Raw genomic sequence first — 7,185 nt, 5'->3', positions numbered from 1 at the left:
ATATATATATATATATATATATATATATATATATATATATATATATAATCTATATATCTATATATATATATATAAACAAAATCCTCCAAAACGAAATCCTATTTCCCGCCCAAAATATTGTACATTAAAACAATTAAAACAATCAAATAATATTAAAAGTACAATAATATAAAAACACGAAATCCTATAACATCAAAACATTGTTATGCATTAGGATTAGTACATTGTTATAATACTTATATAAACAAAATCCTCCAAAACGAAATCCTATTTCCCACCCAAAATATTATACATTAAAACAATTAAAACAATAAAATAATATTAAAACTACAATAATATTAAAACACGAAATCCTATAAAATCAAAACATTGTTATACATTAGGATTAGTACATTGTTATAATCTATACTATCTATACTATTAATAAAAACAAAATCCTCCAAAACGAAATCTTCCTTCCCGCCCAAAATATTGTACATTAAAACAATTAAAATAATAGAATAATATTAAAACAATACAATTCCTATACTACAATTCCAATACAATTCGTATAAAGAATAGAATAATATTAAAACAATACAATTCCTATACTACAATTCCAATACAATTTGTATCAAATAAATCTGCTATTAAAACACGAAATCCAATCTATCTATACTATCTATACTCTATACTATATATAAAAACAAAATCCCCATTTTAAGCTTCCCGCCCACAACAGTCCTACAATATTTAGGATGCGATTATTTTCTATTTTTCTATTCGTTGTACAATTCTACATTACAATTTCTATCGTACTATAATTCTACATTACAATTCCTATCGTACTACAATTTTACATTACAATTCCTATCATACTACAATTCTATCGTAATAAGATACAACCTTATATAAATCCCTAGTCCTATACTACGAACTTTAAAAGAGAAACGCAGTGCAATTAGTCCAGACCTCCCCACTGTCAAATCTGCAAATTCTATTGATGCGCCTGTTTTCTTTCAATTCAGATCTACAAATCGAAAACAATTTTCTTCTTTCACTAATGGAGCCTGTTTTTGTCTTCGATTGATTCGTTGTTATTTGTCCCAGGAATATCAACATTCCGCAGTCAACCAACAGACAGTGGAGTGCCTACTCCATGACTTCCAGGTAATGTTTCCAAACAGCTTGATTTTATAATACCATTCCTGCAAAAGAAAAAACAACATAGAGTAATGTAGTGTTATTACTTTTTTTTTTTTGGTAAATGTACGGGGTCTTTCTCCGTTCGTTTAACGGTCCGGGTCCACTCACGTTCGCTCCGAGAGACACAAGTGATATACCAAGCATATGTTGGTACGGGATCATTCGAAAACATCTATACTATATATAAAAGTAATATCCTCCTATTTCATTTTTTCGCTCAAATTTTTGTAGTCAATTAATTAAATATTTTATTGGTCAAATAATTAATAAAGCTTATTTGGTAAGAAAATGTAAAATGAAAATTAACTAATATCTATTAATTGGTAATATTGTTTCTATATTCACGTATCAATACTATTAATAAAAGTAAAATCCTCCCCTTCAACTTTCCCACACAAAATAATATTATTAATAAATTGGTAAAAAAATTAATAATGTTTAATTGGTAACAAAACTTTATTTACCAAATTCTCATAATAATTTTTTTTGAAAACAATTCTCATAATAATTAAACCATTATAATTGTGAGAATAATGAAAACAAAATTTGCGTAATTTTATAAGAAAAAAATAATTTATTAATTATTATTTACACCAATAATAATAATTCAACTAATTATATATACTTCTATATATATATACTACTATTAATAAAAATAAAATCATCCTTTGTGAAATCTCCGCCCAAACAATAGTAATAGTAAAGATAAAATGGAAAAGAAAACCGATTTTACTAATTGATTGAAAATATAAAAAGATCCTAATAGAAAAGAAAACATAAATTAGGCAAATTGAAAAAGGGAAAGGATATTACTAATTGACTGAAAATTATTTAAAAACATTAAAAAAAATTAATTACACTTTTCTTTTGAAAACTTTAAATTATTTAAACTTTAAAAAAATTAACTAAACATGGGTTGCTAGATTTTTTATAATAATTAAAATTAGTTCATTCAAATATGGAAGAAGAAAAAAAATAAATGCGATATGGTGAAAATGAATATACTTAAGGTATAAAAGTATAATTGCACATATATTAGTGTAATATCTGTTCATAATTACTTTCTCAACATACTGAAGCACAAAAAATCAACATTGCCTCCACTGAGACTCAAACCCACCCCCTTCCCTTTTCATATGTGAGTGCAACTGGGTGCCATTAGACCACAAGGTCTTGGCATTATGATAATTAAGCTAAACATTGACCGTTGAATTTATTTTTATAATAAATATAATTAAATTATTTCTCATTTTCCCATATTTATTTTAGTAATAATATAATTATATAAGTCATATTACATATCGATCTTTTTAAGATAATTGTTGACAAACAACTCATATATTATTCAATTAATTGAGTAATACTTTCGCACTAATCTTATAATCAAATAAATGTATATGTTCAATATTAGAATATTTTTATAATTTCATCTTTATTTTTATTATCTAAATATATAATAAAAANAAAACAATTAAAACAATAAAATAATATTAAAACTACAATAATATTAAAACACGAAATCCTATAAAATCAAAACATTGTTATACATTAGGATTAGTACATTGTTATAATCTATACTATCTATACTATTAATAAAAACAAAATCCTCCAAAACGAAATCTTCCTTCCCGCCCAAAATATTGTACATTAAAACAATTAAAATAATAGAATAATATTAAAACAATACAATTCCTATACTACAATTCCAATACAATTCGTATAAAGAATAGAATAATATTAAAACAATACAATTCCTATACTACAATTCCAATACAATTTGTATCAAATAAATCTGCTATTAAAACACGAAATCCAATCTATCTATACTATCTATACTCTATACTATATATAAAAACAAAATCCCCATTTTAAGCTTCCCGCCCACAACAGTCCTACAATATTTAGGATGCGATTATTTTCTATTTTTCTATTCGTTGTACAATTCTACATTACAATTTCTATCGTACTATAATTCTACATTACAATTCCTATCGTACTACAATTTTACATTACAATTCCTATCATACTACAATTCTATCGTAATAAGATACAACCTTATATAAATCCCTAGTCCTATACTACGAACTTTAAAAGAGAAACGCAGTGCAATTAGTCCAGACCTCCCCACTGTCAAATCTGCAAATTCTATTGATGCGCCTGTTTTCTTTCAATTCAGATCTACAAATCGAAAACAATTTTCTTCTTTCACTAATGGAGCCTGTTTTTGTCTTCGATTGATTCGTTGTTATTTGTCCCAGGAATATCAACATTCCGCAGTCAACCAACAGACAGTGGAGTGCCTACTCCATGACTTCCAGGTAATGTTTCCAAACAGCTTGATTTTATAATACCATTCCTGCAAAAGAAAAAACAACATAGAGTAATGTAGTGTTATTACTTTTTTTTTTTTGGTAAATGTACGGGGTCTTTCTCCGTTCGTTTAACGGTCCGGGTCCACTCACGTTCGCTCCGAGAGACACAAGTGATATACCAAGCATATGTTGGTACGGGATCATTCGAAAACATCTATACTATATATAAAAGTAATATCCTCCTATTTCATTTTTTCGCTCAAATTTTTGTAGTCAATTAATTAAATATTTTATTGGTCAAATAATTAATAAAGCTTATTTGGTAAGAAAATGTAAAATGAAAATTAACTAATATCTATTAATTGGTAATATTGTTTCTATATTCACGTATCAATACTATTAATAAAAGTAAAATCCTCCCCTTCAACTTTCCCACACAAAATAATATTATTAATAAATTGGTAAAAAAATTAATAATGTTTAATTGGTAACAAAACTTTATTTACCAAATTCTCATAATAATTTTTTTTGAAAACAATTCTCATAATAATTAAACCATTATAATTGTGAGAATAATGAAAACAAAATTTGCGTAATTTTATAAGAAAAAAATAATTTATTAATTATTATTTACACCAATAATAATAATTCAACTAATTATATATACTTCTATATATATATACTACTATTAATAAAAATAAAATCATCCTTTGTGAAATCTCCGCCCAAACAATAGTAATAGTAAAGATAAAATGGAAAAGAAAACCGATTTTACTAATTGATTGAAAATATAAAAAGATCCTAATAGAAAAGAAAACATAAATTAGGCAAATTGAAAAAGGGAAAGGATATTACTAATTGACTGAAAATTATTTAAAAACATTAAAAAAAATTAATTACACTTTTCTTTTGAAAACTTTAAATTATTTAAACTTTAAAAAAATTAACTAAACATGGGTTGCTAGATTTTTTATAATAATTAAAATTAGTTCATTCAAATATGGAAGAAGAAAAAAAATAAATGCGATATGGTGAAAATGAATATACTTAAGGTATAAAATAAATGCGATATGGTGAAAATGAATATACTTAAGGTATAAAAGTATAATTGCACATTGAAAATGAATATACTTAAGGTATAAAAGTATAATTGCACATATATTAGTGTAATATCTGTTCATAATTACTTTCTCAACATACTGAAGCACAAAAAATCAACATTGCCTCCACTGAGACTCAAACCCACCCCCTTCCCTTTTCATATGTGAGTGCAACTGGGTGCCATTAGACCACAAGGTCTTGGCATTATGATAATTAAGCTAAACATTGACCGTTGAATTTATTTTTATAATAAATATAATTAAATTATTTCTCATTTTCCCATATTTATTTTAGTAATAATATAATTATATAAGTCATATTACATATCGATCTTTTTAAGATAATTGTTGACAAACAACTCATATATTATTCAATTAATTGAGTAATACTTTCGCACTAATCTTATAATCAAATAAATGTATATGTTCAATATTAGAATATTTTTATAATTTCATCTTTATTTTTATTATCTAAATATATAATAAAAAATTTATCCGTGCATCGTATTGGATAATTGGACAATTATTTGCTCTAATTCAAGCAAGAAAAACATCAAAAAAACATAATCAATCCAACCAGTTTCATCAATTGCGCTATATAATATTCGATGTTATAATTTATATAATTGTATATCGATCTAAATATTCTTAAAATATTATAACAAATCCAATCCGTGCAACGCACGAGCGAAAATACTAGTTTTAAGTAAAAATACAACATGCTTTGCCCAAAATAGTATAAGCCCGTTCACAATATAGAAAATCTAACTCAACCTAAATTTTAATTGCCTACTAATAATTAAATGCAATACTAATAATTATGTTGATTTTATATGAAAATAAAATTATGAGCATAAAATATTAAAATTAAAATATAAATTGATATTTAAGGTGAGTAATTACTATTAAAGTGAGTCTCCACAAATCAAAATGTTGAGATTTTTTGGGTTCATATGGGTAGGTTTGGTGTGCGTGTGTATATATAAATTGATATTGATGATTCATTCAATATTTGAAGCGGATTATTCATTTCAAAGATTTTTAAATTATATTCCATTATACGTTATCTTATCTTTAAAAGTTATTTTAATTATAATTAAGTATATTACAACGAATAAAATCAAAATATTGTAAAATAATACAAATAATTAAATTTAAATTTTTAATTATTGTTCAAAAAATAATTTAAACCTACATTATTACAAAATAATTATTTTTAAAAATTTAAATTAAATGTAAATAATAATCTTTAAAAAACAAATTTTTACAAAATATTACAGTATACTAGTATTTTCGCCCGTGCGTTGCACGGAATGGATTTATTATAATATTTTAAGAATATTTGGATCAATATACAATTATATAAATTATAACATCGAATATTATATAGCGCAAATTATGTTTTTTTTCTTTATGTTTTCCTTGCTTGAATTAGAGCAAATAATTGTCCAATTACCCAATGCGATGCACGAATAAATTTTTTATTATATATTTAGATAATAAAAATAAAGATAAAATTATAAAAAATTCTAATATTGAACGTATAGATTTATTTGATTATAAAGATTAGTGTAAAAGTATTACTCAACTAATTGAATAATATATGATGACTTATTTGTCAACAATTATCTTAAAAAGATCGATATGTAATATGACTTATGTAATTATATTATTACTAAAATAAATATGGGAAAATGAGAAATAATTTAATTATATTTATTATAAAAATTAATTCAACGATCAATGTTTAGCTTAATTACCATAATGTCAAGACCTTGTGGTCTAATGGCACCCGGTTACATTCGAGTCTCAGTGGAGACAATGTTGACCTTGTGGTTTAGTGGCGCCCGGTTGCACTCCATATGGAAGGGAGTGGGTTTGAGCCTCAGTAGGTTGAAAAAATAGTTATGAACAGATACTACATTGTAACAGAGTCAGTAGTATTAAAAAAAAAAAAAGCAACCCATGTTTAGTTAATTAAATAATTTAAAGTTTTCAAAAGAAAAGTGTAATTAATTTTTTTAATGTTTTTAAATAATTTTCAGTCAATTAGTAATATCCTTCCCCTTTTCCAATTTGTCTAATTTATGTTTTCTTTTCTATTAAGATCTTTTTATATTTTCAATCAATTAGTAAAATCAGTTTTCTTTTCCATTTTATCTTTACTATTGTTTGGGCGTAAATTTCACAAAGGATTATTTTATATTTATTAATAGTAGTATAGATATAGAAGTATAGATAAGTATTTGAATTATTATTATTGATGTAAATAATAATTAATAAATTATTTTTTCTTATAAAATTAGGCCGAATTTGTTTTCATTATTCTCACAATTATAATGGTTTAATTATTGTCATAATTTGGTAAATAAAATTTTGTTACCAATTAAACTTTATTAATTTTTTTTACCAATTAATTAATAATATTAGTTTGTGCAGTATAGAACACATCCAGTACAGAACAAAATTTTAAGAAGAATTTACCAATTAGCTGATTGCTATCCACTCCTCTGGGAGCCTTTAACGATCCAAAATCTTTAAATTTGAACATGTGTNAGGATTATTTTATATTTATTAATAGTAGTATA

The sequence above is a fragment of the Ipomoea triloba genome, chromosome 6 (genome assembly GCF_003576645.1).
Source record: "Ipomoea triloba cultivar NCNSP0323 chromosome 6, ASM357664v1".
NCBI lineage: Eukaryota > Viridiplantae > Streptophyta > Magnoliopsida > Solanales > Convolvulaceae > Ipomoea > Ipomoea triloba.
The sequence above is the reverse complement of the archived record's forward strand: the minus strand, read 5'-3'. Positions refer to the sequence as shown.